Here is a 16,927-nt window from a genome sequence, read left to right as displayed (position 1 = left end):
CATGTTTCATTGAACCTCGGCCCAGTCCACATTTCTATGAACTTTGTGGATGAGGATTTCAACTTTGGCTATAAGACACGCAAATCATCATTTTCCTTTCTAAAACTCACGTGCTTACTCTACTATGGGGATAGGAATGGAGTATTCGAATTGTTAGAAGTCTGTGGTGCTGCACATGTATAATTTGAAGATGTTTATCCATATTTATTATTCCTTACCTTGTTATTTTGAAAACTTTTTAAAAATAAGTTTTCTTAACACAGGCTACAAGAACATGAAGCTCTAGAAAAATCACCCTGACTGGTAAACCATAAGCAAGTTATGGTGACCATGTGGGCCACGGAAGCTGACACAGGGTTCTGGATTTAACTAGCTAGCTTTTCTTTATTTGCCTTCTTTCCTATTTATATTTAGTTGCTTCTTAGTTATTTCTTTGAAAACCCTGACTTTCCTCTTTAATTTTCCTTTTTGAGTTTTTAGAGATAGGGTCTTGCTTTGTCACCTTGGCTGGAAACCAGTGGCATGATTATGGCTCGCTACAGTCTTAAACTCCAAGACTTCCCTCTTTCAAACATGGAATTTCATAGAATTTTTCAGACATAACTACTGACATTTTAAAAACTGGTTTAATTGGTTAGGGGTTATTATTGCCAATAAGAGAACTGCAGAGAGTTACAGAGAGAGGTGGGTCGATCAAGAAGGATAAAAAAGATGATTCATGTACTGTAAATAGCTGTGAAGAATGTGACCAGTAGGCACAGAAGAAGGGTTGAAGCATTGTTTTTCAACGTATTTTTGGCTTTAATAATTAGGTCTTTTGAGTAGAAAATTACTGGGGAGGAAAGCCAGATTGTAGAGGCTAAGGACAAAGTCAGTGGAGATAAAATGGTAACAGCTAGTAGAGATCACTTATGTATGAACCCACTCTCCTAAGATTAAAACAAGGATTAAAGGCAAAGAGCACAGAGAGAAAAATGTTGAGATCGGGGACAGAGACAAGGGACATATAAGTGGTACATGTAATAGCATTAAAAGAGGAGGTAGACTCAACTTTTGAGACTGAAAGATGAATGAAAGATGAAAGAAGGCTGTGGGAATATGAGAATATGAGAGTGAATAATACTTTTTTTCCAAAATGAACATGCAGTTTTTTGCTTTATTCAATTATATATTTGAAAAACTTTGATAAAAATTGATTTTTGACTCAGTAAATCTCAATGTATTTAAAGAGACTTAAGTTCTGTGTTGCCAGAGTGTCGATTAAGTCATCTGAGAATTGATTCTTCAGTTTGAATCTTAAGTACTGTGAATCTTGAATAACCAGCAAGGGAAGCTGTAATTATGGACATATTTCTACTTAAGTCTCTGAGTGAGTGAGGTCTGACCATACATGTATGGGACAGGTAGCAAACAACCTGTCTAAAAGAGGGGAAAAAAATGCAAAATGAGATTTTGCATATTATCCAAGAGACCACAAATTCCAAGTGGAGTTCAGTAAAATTAATTGCATGTTAATACCAAAAAAATAAGCACTTTGGAATAATATAAACTAATTTGAAGTCTCTGTGACACTACATTAGCAAAATGCAGGATAAAAAAATAAAAACTATTTGACATATATAAAACAGGAGAAGGTAACACATTCTCAAGGTGAAATACAATCAACAAAGGCAAGCTATGAGATGACCCAGCTGTTGGAATAATCAAAAAGGGCTTTAGATTTTAAATAGCTATTCTAAACACTTTCAGTGTGGTAAGAGCTAACATATACATTGTAAATAAAAAGGTAGAAAATGTCAGCAGAGAACTAGAATCTATTAAAAATAGCTACATATAAAATCTAGAACTAAAGTCATACAATATCTGTTATTTAAAATTCACTGAATGGTTTACTAGGAGAATATAGGTGACAAACTTGATAAACATGAAGATTGTTTACAAAATTAAAAATAAATTTCCAATCTTAAAAAAACAGAAAATTTGTTTTAATGTATAGGCTGTTAAGGACTTGTTAGACCATATGTAAAAGCCAAATGCATGCGTGAATGGAGGCCTCAAGAAAGTGAAGATAGTAAATGGATCAGAAAAACTATTTGAAGAAGTAATGACTAAAACACTTCACAATCAGGTGAATGATATAAATTTAGAAGTTCTCAAAGCCCAATGAGCTCCAAAAAGTATAATTACGGGGGCCGGGCACGGTGGCTCACACCTGTAATCCCAGCACTTTGGGAGACCGAGGCGGGTAGATCATGAGGTCAGGAGATCGAGACCATCCTCGTCAACATAGTGAAGCCCCGTCTCTACTAAAAATACAAAAAATTAGCTGGGCATGGTGGCGTGTGCCTGTAATCCCAGCTACTCAGGAGGCTGAGGCAGGAGAATTGCCTGAAACCAGGAGGCGGAGGTTGCAATCCTCGTCAACATAGTGAAGCCCCATCTCTACTAAAAATACAAAAAATTAGCTGGGCATGGTGGCATGTGCCTGTTATCCCAGCTACTCAGGAGGCTGAGGCAGAAGAATTGCCTGAACCCAGGAGGCGGAGGTTGCAGTGAGCCGAGATCGCGCCATTGCACTCCAGCCTGGGTAACAAGAGCGAAACTCCGTCTCAAAAAAAAATAAAAGTATAATTATGGAGAAAAATACAACTAGAAAATACAACTAGGGCCAGGTGGTTCACAATTATAATCCAACCACTTTGGGAAAACAAGATGGGAGCATTATTTGAGTCCATGAGCTTAAGACTAAACTGGGCAACATAGCAAGACCCTATCTCAACAACAACAAAAAAATTAAAAATTAGCCAGGTGTGGTGGCATGATGCACCTATGGTCCCGGCTACTCAGAAGGCTTAGGTGGGAGGATTGCTTGAGTTCAGGAGATAGAGGCTTCAGTAAGCTGGGTTCTCACACTGAACTTCAGTCAGGGCAACAGAGGACCTCATCTCAATAGAAAAGAAAAAAGAAAAAAACCAACACACAATTAGGTACTTTATAGTCAAACAGTTGAAATTCATAGTAGCTCAAAATCATGCAAGGAAGAGAGCTATACAAACATGGTTTTAATTACATCTGATGCATTAGCTATGCAGAAGTGCTATGGAAGCTCTGAGTTTTCATTTTTTATTAAAAACTGAAGGGTTCTGGCAAGGTTCTACAGATTATGCTTTAGCTAACTCTACATTTAGCAAGAGAAAAAGAGATAAAAATTTGTTTTTCAGGCCAAAAAAATAATAAATGCATAAATATTTGAAAAAAGAACTGCTATCAGTTCATATCGCCTTGTCTTAGTCTGTTCTCACACTGCTATAAAGAAATACCTAAGACTAGGTAATTCATAAAGAAAAGAGCTTTAACTGGCTCACAGTTCAGCAGGCTGTGCAGGAAGCATGGTTGGGGAAGCCTCAGGAAACTTTCAAACATGGTGGAAGGGAAAGCTGACACATCTTACATGGCCAGAGCAACAGGAAGAGAGAGGAGGGGGAGGAGCTACATGCTTTTAAACAACCAGATCTCAAGAGAAGTCACTCACTATCACAAGAACAGCAAGGGGGAAATTCGTCCCCATGATCCAATCACCTTCCCACCAAACCCCCCCTCCAACACTGGGAATTGCAATTTGACATGAGATTTGGGCAGTGACACAGACTCAAACCATATCACTCCTCTTGCAGGTTGAGTGGAGAGTGTTGAGATAGAACACTGGGAAGATAGCTAGAGATTACTAGTACTCAATTCCATTTATAACTCAGTTCAAACACTTTATTAATGTATGGCTCTCATATTTCACATATTGGTTAATATATTATGTGCTTTAGAGCACATAAACCTCCAGGGAAAAGGAAGAAACCCAAAGAAGCATAAGATGTGATTCCTGCCTTAAGAGGAAACACTGCAAAGAGAGTTACAGAGCAGCACTACTTAACAATGTATTGGCTTTTTTGATATTTTATTTAGATTCAATATTATACCCATGTCCTATGAGTTCTTTTTTAGGCTAAGGCATCATGAATTGGCAAATAAAGACTGCTATAATTAGATAAAATCTTTCATCACTTTTGCAGCACTAGAATATGAGATTCACTTACAGATGCTGTCATTGAGATTTAAAGGAAAACTATTCTACAGTCATTTTGAATGGTTATTCAAACTCAGTTGTGAATTTACAATATGAAGATTACCATTTCAAGAGAATTTTCCTTGAGCAATGATTTCCTTTGTAATAGACTATGTTAGAAAATATGAAACAATAAGCCCATATACTTTTTAAGATCGTCAGGTAACCACTGTAATTTTTGTAATCATTTTATTTTCAAATTTTTGCAACTCTTTCTATATAATTGTATCTTCCTGACATAGCTAAACTGCTCTTGAACTCACATTTAATTTACTTTAATAATGAATGTGTTGTTCATGGAGAACACAGAAAGGCAAGTGATAGTTAATCCAATATCTCCCTGGCATTTAAGATACCCTTGTCTCTAATTCATAACTATCAATTATTAAAACTAATACAAAACTCTCATAAAACAGTGAGAAATGACCATTGCCTACTTAATCCATTTTCACAGCTATTTTAATACTATTTCACAGGATAGATTATATTTCTTTGGAATCCCTATTCCCTTTTCCAAAGGTTGATAAACTTGTAATTTGTTAAGTCTTACACAAACTAAAATAAATAACTCATTTCTTTAACTACAATTTCCACAAATGTTCTTAGCCAATATTTACTGTGTAGATACTAAATTGGTTTTTCATAGACAGAAATCTCATGTTCTTAAATCTTGATCAACAGCAACTTTTAACATATTTAAGTGAGGACAGAAATCTCTTTCCCTGGACAGTATGCCTCCTATAAGAGATACTGTCTGAAAATAACGAGGCTTGAAAACGGAGTGAGCATGATGAACAGAGAAGTTTAATAAAAATGTGATTTTGAAATGGCTTTCAAAATGTGAGAAGGCATTTGATTTAGTAGCTCCATAAGGAAGGGACAAGTGTAATCTGGTATAATGGGCTCGGATGTGTACCAATAAAACTGCAGAGGCAAACATTCAGCACTAAAGATAATCTGACTATAGTATATATATGTTTGTCCAAAACTTAGTTGACATAAAATTGGAGAGCTTTGATTTCACACTGAAAACAACATGCAACCCTTGAACGTTTCATGGAGAAGCACAGATCTGTAGAAAAACACAGCGAGGCAAGGCAAGGTGGTTCACGCCTATAATTCCAGCACTTTGGGAAGTGAGACTCAAGGCAGGAGACTCACTTGAGGCCAGGAGTTTGAGATCAACCTAGACAACATAGCAAGACCCTATCTCTACAAAAGAAAAAAAAAGTGAACTTTAGTGGGGATTGGTGGTGGACACCTGTAACTCCAGCTACATGGGAGGTTGAGGCAGGAGGATCACTAGAACCCAGGAGGTAGAGGCTACAGTGAGCCGTGATCCCATCTCTGTACTCCAGCTTGGGTGATAGAATGATACCCCATCTTAAAACAAACAAACCAAGAAAAAAGCAAACGATAGGAAGAAAATGCGTTAAATTTTTTGAAACCCTAAAACCACATTTTCCTGTCAGAGTAAAAGAAACTACCTTAAATGAATAAAATTTTTACTTAAAGATAAATCTTTTCTACAGAAAGACTAAAACTTAATTAGTGCCATTCGAATCATAGAAAAAGTCCCATCATTCATTCTCCCTGGTGATCTCCAGAAAGATGACATTTATAAGAAGGATGTAAATTACCATAGTGGCATGTGGTGCCAAAATAAAACCAGGTGCAAAACTTCCTTCCACAGGAGGAGCTACTGCTTAGCATGTGGTTTCCTTGTACATTTGTCCTTGGAGAACCACAGTTGAAGTGATACTTTTGGAAACCAGCTGCGTTTTACCGTTGCTATTTAAATAGGCTATCATTCAGGTGAAAATAAGGTAGTTTTTACGCCTCTCTGAAATATTAACAATCTGATAGGCAAAGCGGTTTATAATGCCATGTTTTTCTTTAGATATTTCCCCTGTTGAACTAGAGATATTCAACTAATAATTTTAAGCAATTGCTGAATAAGAATATACCACAAGGAGATAGTCCCACATCATAAACATGACTTTTCAGAGTTTAGCATGCCTTAATAGTGTTTTTCTCATATTATACTCTAGGAATTCTCAGGAATTTTAATGAAAACCTTCACAGCTGCCTTGGAAGGAGACCGAAGGACTAGGGGGGTGGGATGAGAGGCCTCCAGCTCTCTCTTAAATCCATTTTGGCTAGAAAAGTCGGGACACCTTACATGGAACCCCTACTTCAGATTTCTTGGGTAGAAATAGTACTCCTTCCTTAAGAAGAAAAAAAAAATTACTTTTTCTGCTTTACAAAAGTTTTTCCAAATGAATGAGCCAGAACCATTGACCTAATATGCTTTTTAAAAAATATCTCATTTAATTTCAGGTATTCTCTGGAGAGTCAGTAAAAACAAAGACTGAAATGTTTCTTATTGTTCTTTTTCACAATACTATGAAATTCATCTTCTCCCAACCTGTCACCACTGCTTATAAACACTAACATTTTTATTTTGAGAGGGAGGAGGCAGACAATAAAAAAAAGGTGGTTGGTCTGAAGAGAAGTTCACTATAGTTGGCTGTAACTCTAATGTAATAACACTACATTTGCTATTTGAATTAAGAAAAGGATCTTTTCCTTTAAGACTCTTGTCCTAGTGATAAAATTGGCACTGTCTCTAAGAGTAGATGATTCTTAAGTGACATTAGGTGGGGGTATGGGATGACAAAAGAAAGGTGGCAAAAAAGAAAAAAAGGAAGATTCAGAGAATGGGTTTTTGAGAAATAAAATGCAAACTCAAGAAGAGAGTCTATGAGAAGATGAAGGCTTATAAATATTTAGAAAAAGAGAGAGTTGGCAGATTGGTAACGGATAGCTCCAATAAATGAGAATTCTGCCATGTGGGTGGAGGGAGGTAATATCTGAGACTTCTTATTAAAGTGTTACAGTTCCAATACAATTTGGTTCATGTGCTTGGCAAAATATTCAGAACTTCTAACATGTGAGTAGAAGAACATTGAATGCCATCCAAAAGTTCAACTCAAATTTTTGTTAAAAAAATTTACTTAATCTGTGAAGGAAAATGGGATATTTGGAAGTTAATTTATATATATATGTATGTATTTGGCATCTGTTCTTCCCTCAAGTAATAACTTTGAAGATAACATAATTTGGAGATAAGCATAATGTGCCTTAACAAAGCAGAGAGAGTCCTTTGAAAGTGTGTTTAGAGAATCAGAGGATTTTCAGCTTTAAAAGGACATAAACCATGCAAATCAGACTTGTGTTTTTCTTTCCACCATAGCCCCAACTTTATCTCTCTATCAGGATCTTTATATCAGTTAACACCTGTACATCTGTCCCGGTTTATATATACTACACACACACACACACACACACACAGACACACACACAAACATGCATACATATCTGCATCATGTTATAAAAGCAATGACCTGTATCCTTTAAAAACTCCAGTAGAAAACCTCAGGCATTATGAATAATGTGTAAGTTATTGCTGTGGACCATATCAATATCTCCTAAAATAGTCAGGACCAATTTTATATTCTTCCATTTCAAAGATTACCCTAGGCCTGCTTTCATATAGTAATCTCTCCTAAAAAACTTTCTCTTCTTCCACATATCTTCTCTATCATATGCATTTGAATTTCCTGAATTTTCTATATTCACTGGAAGCACATTCACACAAAACCACACATTTCCTCTGACTTCCTGTGGTGAAAATCATGATGTTCTGCACATGTTTGGCATGCCACCAAGGGTTTTGACCCACTGGTTGGCACTCCAAGCTAGTGTGCTTCTTAGGCAGGGCTTCAGGGAACATAAGCATGACTGTTAAACTGATATTATATAATAATTTGTCTTAGGAAGCCTGTAGTGCCATAGATGATATATATTCTTCTTGAACTGGCTAAATTGTGCTTCTGACAGTGTTTTTCTGCAAGATTTATTGTTTTGTTTTTGCTACTGCTGAGGGTGGGGAAGAAATGAAGATGTGGGAATATGTCTTGTGAAATTATTCTAAGAACTCATAATTTCTCTATTGGTATAGGCTTTAGGCATGTAACTTTTTCCTAAAAGAAGGTTCAAAATGTAATAACTTAATGTTCTGTTTCTGCATCAAAACGGCCCTCTGAGCTAAAGAATAAAAAAATTTATCAAATCATTGAAAAATTGCATCTAATTCATTAAATTATTTCATGACTCATTTTGGGTAGGTGAAATCACAACTAAAACTTAAGTGCTGTGGAAAAATGGATTTGTAGCAGTAGAAAATGATACTTCTTAATGCTAGCCTTTTCGCATTGGTCTTTTAAACCATGTAAAACTTTTAGTCACTTAGTAAATTTAGATATGTCACCAAAGTCCTTTGGCTTTTCATGAAAATAATTTTACTAATACCCATAGACCCATAGCCCTACTGACAGCACAAATGATCTTTTTAATAAATCAGTGCATTATCCTAAATGTAACTTGCAGTCTTCCTTTTTTGGGCTAAGATGTTAGTTTTAAAAAAGAAAATGAAAAAAAAGGTAAAATGGAAAGGCTCAGAGGTCGCATATTTTGTAAAGTCTCTACATTACTGTATCTATGTAAGATGTATTTATGTTCCTCATATGCATTGTATTTTTCAAAAAGAGTGATTTAATTTGCCTGAGTTGTTTTAGACAGGTTTACATTACTCATTTTTCTTAATGGAGTCACAGAATGTTTGTTATCTTTTTCTTTGTTGTCTCATATGAATAAACATAGTATTGCCTATGCTTAGGCTAATTCTATAGATATATTTTACTTTTTAATTTTTGGACACATTATATTTGTACACGTGAAATTTTGTTACGTGTGCAATGATCAAGTCAGTGTATTTAGCGTATCCATCACCTGAGTATTTATCATTTCTCTGCATGGTGTATACTTCTGGTCATCTCTTCTAGCTATCTTGAGGAACACAATACATTGTTGTTTACAATAGTCATTCTACTCTGTTATCAAGCCGTCGGATGCATTCCTTTTATCTAACTGTATGTTGGTAACCATTAACCTCTCTTCATCACCCCCATCCCTACTCCATGTATCTTTCTCAGTCTCCAGTCTCCATTATTCCATGCTCTATCTCCATGTGTTTTATTTTTGAAACTCCCACATATGAATAAGAACATGCAGTTCCATCTATCTCACTGCAAATGACATGATTTCATCTTTTTTATGGTTGAGTAATGTTCCATTGGGTATACACACATGCACACACAAACACACATACACAACATTTTCTTTATTGATTTATTGGTTGATGTGCACTTAGCTTGATTCCATATCTTGGCTGTTGTGAATAGTGCCACAGTAAACATGGGAGTGTATATGTCTCTTTGATATATTTATTTATTTTTTTTTTGAGAAATACTCATTAGTGGGATTGCTAGATCATATGGTAGTTCTATTTTTAGTTTTTTGAAAAATCTCCATACTGTTTTTCACAGTGGCTAACCAAATTTACATTCCCACCAACAGTGTATAAGGACTCCCTTTTCTTCACATCCCCATTAGCATCTGTTATTTTTGCCTTTTTAATAATGACCATTACAACTTTGGTAAGTTGATATCTCATTATGGCTTTGATTTGCATTTCTCTGATGATTTGTGATGTTAAGTATTAAACCTGTTGGCTGTTTGTATGTCTTCTTTTGAGTAATGTCTGTTCAGTGCTTTCCCACATTTTAATGGGATTTTTCTTTTTTCTTTCTTCCCTGCCAGGTTGTTGAGTTCCTTGAGTATTATAAGTATTACTCCCCTGTCAGATGAGTAGTTTGCAAATATTTTCTCTCAATTCAATCAAACTCTGTTGATTGTTTATTTTTTATTTTTATTTTTGCTGTGCAGAAGCCATTCATTTTAATATAGTCCTATTTGACTATTTTTGTTTCTGTTGTCTATAAAGGTATTCTTTCCCAAGGTCACTCATGCCACAGCAACCAAATTAGGGAGATTGCCCTTTTTCAGGTATTACTCAGGCAGTGCAGGAAAGGTAGAGAGATCAAATGAATTTTCAAGTTGAAACTAGATCAGGTCATCTAGTCTACTATAAGATTCATATTAGCAGCACCATGCTTATCTTGTTAGCAATTTATCATCAGTGCCTTCCCATTGCCTGGGGATGGATGCTGGATTAATGTTTGGTAAGTACATAAATAAATAAAAATCTATTATGTTAAGTACATAAATAAATAAAAATCTATGTATGCATCCTTCAGAGAAAGTACTGTGAGCAGTTTAAAAGGACAGGTACCATGTTCCTTAAATTCAGCAATCAATTGGCATGAAGACAAACACAGCGTGACTTAAGGGCTAGTGTTCTTTGTTTTGGCATCAAAAATGGACAATTTGAGGCTTAAGTAGAAGGATAATCTCTGAATGTATGTAGTCTTACTATTATGGTTTTTTTTGCATTTCCAATCACTTGTTTGTCTGTCACTCTTCCAGTTTTCCTGAGCCAAAATCCTTAGAATGATACATAATTCCTCTTCTTTGCTCTTCACTTATATCTGATTCATAAACAAATCATATTGATTCCAATTTCAAAACATTTCTAAAATCTTGACGCCAGATGGTCTGCTGCCATCCTAATCTGAGCAATCATCTTTTCTCTCCATATTATTGTCAAGTCTTCTGATTTATCCCCTGCTACTACCCTTGCCACACTCCAGTACACACAAAATCCTTCCAGATGGCCACACAGCCCTCCCTGCTCCTATCCTTTGCTTTCTCCCACACCTCCTCCCTGCTCACCTCCACTTGCTCACCATCATTCAGCTGCATTGGCCACCATGATGGTTTCCAAACACTAGTGACATGGTCCTGCTTTATGGGCTTTATTGTCTTTGTTCCCTCTCTCAGACAGTTCTTCATGCAATTGCCTTCTTGGCTGACTCCCTCACCTCACCTCCTTCTAGCTGTTGCTCAAATCTCACCTTCACTCTGAGGTTTATACTATCAATCCTATTTAGTGTTGCACATAGCCCAATCACTTCCTTTCCCATCCTCCATAATCCTGACTCTCTTTACCCTACCTACTCTTTGTTTTCTATAATTCATACAACTCTCAAATATAATACATGTATTTTGCTTTTATGTTTGTTGGTTATTTTCTGCCTCTTCCACCAGAGAAGTTATCTTTTCTAGGGCAAAAATCCATGTTCAGGATCTATTATACCTGGCACACAGTTGCACACTTAGTGAATAATTGCTGAATAAATGAATGGCAAGGGTCTGTCTGAATCTGTTCACTTCTGGTGCTGCATAAAACACAACACATAAGAGACAAAGGGCTTTGTACAGGATGAACATAAACAGTGTCTTAGTCAACTTGGACTACTATTACAAATGCCATAGACTGGGTGGCTTTAACAACAAACATGTATTTCTCACAGTTACAGAGGCTGAGAAATTCAAATCCAAGATGCTGGCAGACTCAGTGCTTGTGAAGGCTCACATCAGATCTGAAGAAGGCTATACTCTTGCTAGATCCTCACATGGGGGGCGGGGCGGGGAGAGAGAGAGAGAGAGAGAGAGATCTGATCTCTTCCTCTCCTTATTAGAATGCCAATTTTATCCAAATCCAGATACCTCCCAAAATATTACTTCTAAATGCCATCACATTTGGGATTAAAAACATCAGCATATAAATTTGGAGGTGAGGGAAACACACATTCAGTCCACAGCCATCAGATGTATCATGTCATTTCGGGCATAAAAATCTTCAAATACGAAGGGGGAAGTTAATTAGCACATATTTATTGAAAACTCAGTGTATGTTTCATACACTTATCTATATTTCAGGTGAAGGCAGAAGAAACATAGAATATGGTTCTTATCTCTAAGACAGCCTCTTGGTTGCAATTGGTTAATGAACAAGTCTGATTCATATTCATTAGTAGAAGAATTACAGCTGTTTATTTGACATTATAACATTGTTCACAAACTTGAATAAGACTAAAAATTACTGGAGGGCTTTGCCTCCATAGTTTCTGACCCAGAAGGTCAGGGTTGGACCAGAGAATTTGCAGTTCCAATAAGCTTCTAGGAGATCCGAATGTGGCTACACTACACTTTGAGGACCACTGCTCTATAATGGTGCTTCTCAATCCTGACTGCACATTAAAATCATCTGATTTTAAATTAAAACATATATGTTGATTATAAGGCACTAAGTTAATAAATTCATATTTAGTTAGTGTGGGGTAGGACATAGCCAATTTGATAACGTCCATCCACCAAAGAATGAATATTCTATTATTATGTGAAGTTAGTTTTCATATTAAAACAACTGAGCATAGAAATACTACTCTAGATGAGAAAGTGTTTTCAAGGTGAACAAATGCATTCTATCTGTTAATTAATCCTTTATTTCAGTGTAATTTTAGACTTTAAGAGAATAAGTATGAGCATTATCTTCTTTTTTTTCAGCTTCCATCACTACTCTAATGTGTAATAGACAAGATTGGAAAGCAAAAGGCATTTATCTACAAATTCAGGTATACTCTCTTAGGAAATAAATCACTTTTTCAGCAAATGTCATTTTTATTTTTATTTTGAATAATAATTCCAACACATACCAGGAAGACCAGCATCTCAAGATTACAGTTCTTCTGGATTATGCTGACATGCTCAAACATTTTACTTGACACAGAACTGCTCTCTGAAAGTGGCTGGGTCAGACAGGTCTTCCAGAGTAAGCATCAGGTTCAGGCAGAACAGCCCTCATCTAAGAACATGGAAACCCTTTTCAGGATTTATTTTATCTGGAAAACTTCACTTTTTGACAGAGGTTCTAACAGGATGAATCTTCAATGAGGCAGAAATCTGGATTACTTTTTCTCAAGATGCTCCTTAGCCCTATGCAAAGTTTTTCACATACACTCCAGGTACCATCATTGCATACCAAGAAAATTTCAGAATAAAAGCCATGTGTACCTTGAAAAGTTCCTGTCACACCTTTTCCACAGGGCAATTGGTCCTACCAAAACACTATCTATTACATTACTCAGTGGGCCCATTGAAATTGTTATTTTTCTAATAACAAAAATCTTCTCTAGGAGGACCAACTATTCATCTACACCATCTAATCATAAAAGGGCTGGTGAATATATATACACACACAATCTCCCTTAACTCAAAAACTTCCTTAAGGAAAATTTGCTTTTTGAGCTTAAACTTTCCTCTCTAAACATCCTGAAGAGATCATGTTTTATTCATTTGATATTTACATTCACACTCCCAGTCTAGCATACCATGTGGAAAGCACTGATTGAATGTTGAATTAAATTCCTACCATTCATCCTATTTCTACTGACACAAAATATGTCCCTATGGTGTTTCTGCTTGTCTCCTTTGAGATACATAGAATAAATGTAATAACTCTCAAACATGAAAATTCTTCAAATATTTTATGGCATCTGTTTTGTTCCTGTTTCCTTAGTGTTCTTTACTCCAGACTAAACATCTCCAATTCCTCTATTTTTATATATCAGGGAATCAACAATCCATACCACCTTGCCACTTGGTCTTAGATCAGAGGTTCTTAACCTGAAGTCCATAGACACATAGGGAATTGATAGATGAATTTCAAGGAATGCTTGAAATTATATATAAAATTATGTGTATGTCATTAAGCATTTTTACTGAGTAAATATCTATAGCATCTTACATACTTCCAAATGGGAGATTGTTTGTGATTTCTCAAAGATTAGTGTAAGTTATTTCAAACATTGTGGAAGACAGTATGGCAATTCCTCAAAGACCTAAAACTGGAAGTACCACTTGACCCAGCAATTCCCATTACTGGGTATACACCCGAAGGATTATAAATCACTCTACTATAAAGACATATGCACACATATATTTATTGTGGCATTGTTCACAATGGCAAAGACTTGGAACCAACACAAATGTCCATCAATGATAGACTGGATAAAGAAAGTGTGGCACATATACACCATGGAATACTACTATGCAGCCATTAAAAAGGATGAGCTCATGTCCTTTGCAGGGACATGGATGAAGCTAGAAGCCATCATTCTCAGCAAACGAACACAAGAACAGAAAACCAAACATTGCATGTTCTCACTCATAGGTGTGAGCAGAACAATGAGAACTCATTGACACAGGTAGGGGACCATCACACACCAGGGCCTGTTAGGGGATAGGAGGGCAGGGGGAGGGATAGCATTAGGAGAAATACCTAATGTCAATGATGGGTTGATAGGTGCAGCAAACCACCATGGCACATGTATACCTGTGTAACAAACCTGCGTATTCTGCACATGTACCTCAGAACTTAAAGTATAATAATAATTTTTCAAAAATAGTGAGGATACATACCTTTTAGACTAGGTTCTACTACTTAGTAGCCCTGGAACTGTCTGAATTTCAGGGGTGCGATTTACAAAACAAGGCAAATTATACCTAACATAAGACTTCCTAGCTTTAACACTAATCTTGTGACCTTGGGTAAGTGATTATACTTCTGGACCTCAGCTTCCTTGACTGCAGAGGAAAGAAAAAGTTAGCTAGCTTTGGTCAGAACAATAAAATTAATACCAGTTTCATATGGCCCACTGATGTCACAATTTAAAGTTGAAAAAGAGTTCTGTGAAAATAGCTTTTCATCACCGTTGTTTTTCTGATTGAGGTCCATGTTTAAATATCTACCTATACAGCAGCCTTGTATTGCAGGTTCAGTGCCCAAAGTATCTTTGTTTCCTCAAATCATGTGTGATATGTTAATAACTATCCATTAAAATAAAAGATTTACTTCTGGAAAGGTTAAACAGTTTGTCACTGTTGATCTTCAAATGTGGTCCCCAAATTCATACATAAAATTGCAGTATAATCTGAGAGAGTACAAAGGAGCTGGTATGTACAGAGGTGCAAAGCCTTTAGTCAAGACAAATTTTTCTATTAATGCAAATCTAGCTTCTAGGTGCCTCTATCATTTGATGTTTTGAGTTAGCCCTAAATTTATTTGTCAATAACATCACTAAGTCTTTCACCATCATACATACTGACACATGCATATACATACACGCATATGCTTGTTATCAAGCTGGTTTCCACTAATACTTTTGTATTTCTTTTAGTGAGAAAAATTTTATATTTGTACCTGTCAAAATCAATCATGTTGGTGCTTGAACCCATCATAGTCATCAACATTTTCTTGCATCTTCCTTTTTTTTTTTTTTTTTCGGAGACAGACTTTCTCTCTGTCACCCCAGCTGGAGTGCAATAGCGTGATCTTGACTCACTGAAAATCCCACCTCCCTTCAAGGGATTATCCTGCCTCAACCTCCAGAGTAGCTGGGATTACAGGATATAGGCACGTGCCACCGTGACTGGCTTAATTTTTGTATTGTTAGTAGATATAGGGTTTTGCCATGTTGACCAGATTGGTCTTGAACCCCTGACCTCAAGTGATCCACCCACCTTGGCCTCCCAGTCTTGCATCTTATATCTTACATTAATTAATCTTCAGGTTTCCAGTCATCTACCAATGTAATGACCATGATTTCTCTCTCATCTTCAAAGGTGTTGGTAAAAATATGGACAGTTCTATACTGCTTCATAAGAGGCCTCCCTTCAGGTGGCATGAATCTACTAATCCATACTCTTTGGGGGTTTATCAGTCAGGTTCACTGGTGTGTCATACAATGCATATCTCCCCAATGTTTTAGAAGAGGTACCATGAAAGATTGTAATACCTAAATGAAATTAGAGCTTATGACATACGTTTTAAACCATATAAAATTTGGCTGTCAACACAAAAACTAAGGTTAGTTTGGATAAAACTATATTTAAATGCTATAATCAAATAACATACAGTTGTCAACTTTTCTAAATTTTGGTTATTCTAGAATATTAACAGTTTCAGATTAATCATTGAAAGGAAATCATCAACGCAAAGCAATACATTAATCCATAAGAACTACGCTCTTAGAAGTGAGTACTATAGAATACTCTAAAGTTTATTGTCTTTTAAAGTGGAATATCTACAGAAATTAGTTTTTAAAGCAATACACCTTCTCCTCTATGACATGGAAACATGCATTTTAAGAAGAAAGGAAAATTTACCTACTTGGTGCAATGAGAGCTTGCTGTGATTCTTTCAGTTGCAGATCGAAGTCATTTTCTGTAAAGAAAAAAAACTGCAACATATAATTCATACAAAATGATAAAAAATCCAAAATTTTATAAATTTCTCAAAAGAAACTTATTTTCCTTGTTGCATGATGCATGACTAGAATAAAAAATGATACAGAAAGAAGCACTTATGAAATGATCAAATCAAATTTTTAAATTATTAAATTTAATATAACAGATCGTGTTATAAAACTTCAAGAGTGATAATATATAATTCATAGATGTCTTATTAATTTTAATAGATAAAGTTTGACATTGATTTTTTTGTGTAAACTGACAACTAATTTATCTATAAATGCCAATAATTTCCTAGAGCTATAAATAAGAGAGTATTTTGAATTTAAGGGGTGGTTCAAGCAAAATAAAAGTGATTAAATTATTCAATAAATAAGAAATATGAAGCAAAATGGGACACATCATTTAAAATCTCTGTTTACTAAAAATAAATATGTTGCATGAAGAAAATTTCTTGCAATTTTAGAATTGTAAAAGGACACAAAACCAAAGTTTTAAGGAATAAAATAAACTTATTGAATACTTTTTAACTAAATTTTTATGGATTGTAAAACATGCATATAATCAAAATACCTTTAATTGCTGTAGAAAAGAGAACACACATTACTTTAAAAAAAACACCTTGGTTTTGCA

At 35.6% G+C, this 16,927-nt stretch overlaps 1 long non-coding RNA gene across 1 annotated transcript in view; it reads right to left on the bottom strand.

Moving 5' to 3' along the window:
- Positions 1–16,164: 16,164 nt before the first annotated feature.
- The window catches only part of LOC128929641 (uncharacterized), a 198,793-nt gene continuing 198,030 nt past the window's right edge, over positions 16,165–16,927 (bottom strand). Inside the window, exon 3 of the long non-coding RNA XR_008476409.2 lies at positions 16,165–16,268. This is a non-coding gene — a long non-coding RNA (uncharacterized LOC128929641). The remainder of the gene's footprint in view (positions 16,269–16,927) is intronic.

The sequence above is a fragment of the Callithrix jacchus genome, chromosome 14 (assembly GCF_049354715.1).
Source record: "Callithrix jacchus isolate 240 chromosome 14, calJac240_pri, whole genome shotgun sequence".
NCBI classification, from domain to species: Eukaryota; Metazoa; Chordata; class Mammalia; order Primates; family Cebidae; genus Callithrix; species Callithrix jacchus.
The sequence above is the reverse complement of the archived record's forward strand: the minus strand, read 5'-3'. Positions and strand labels throughout refer to the sequence as shown.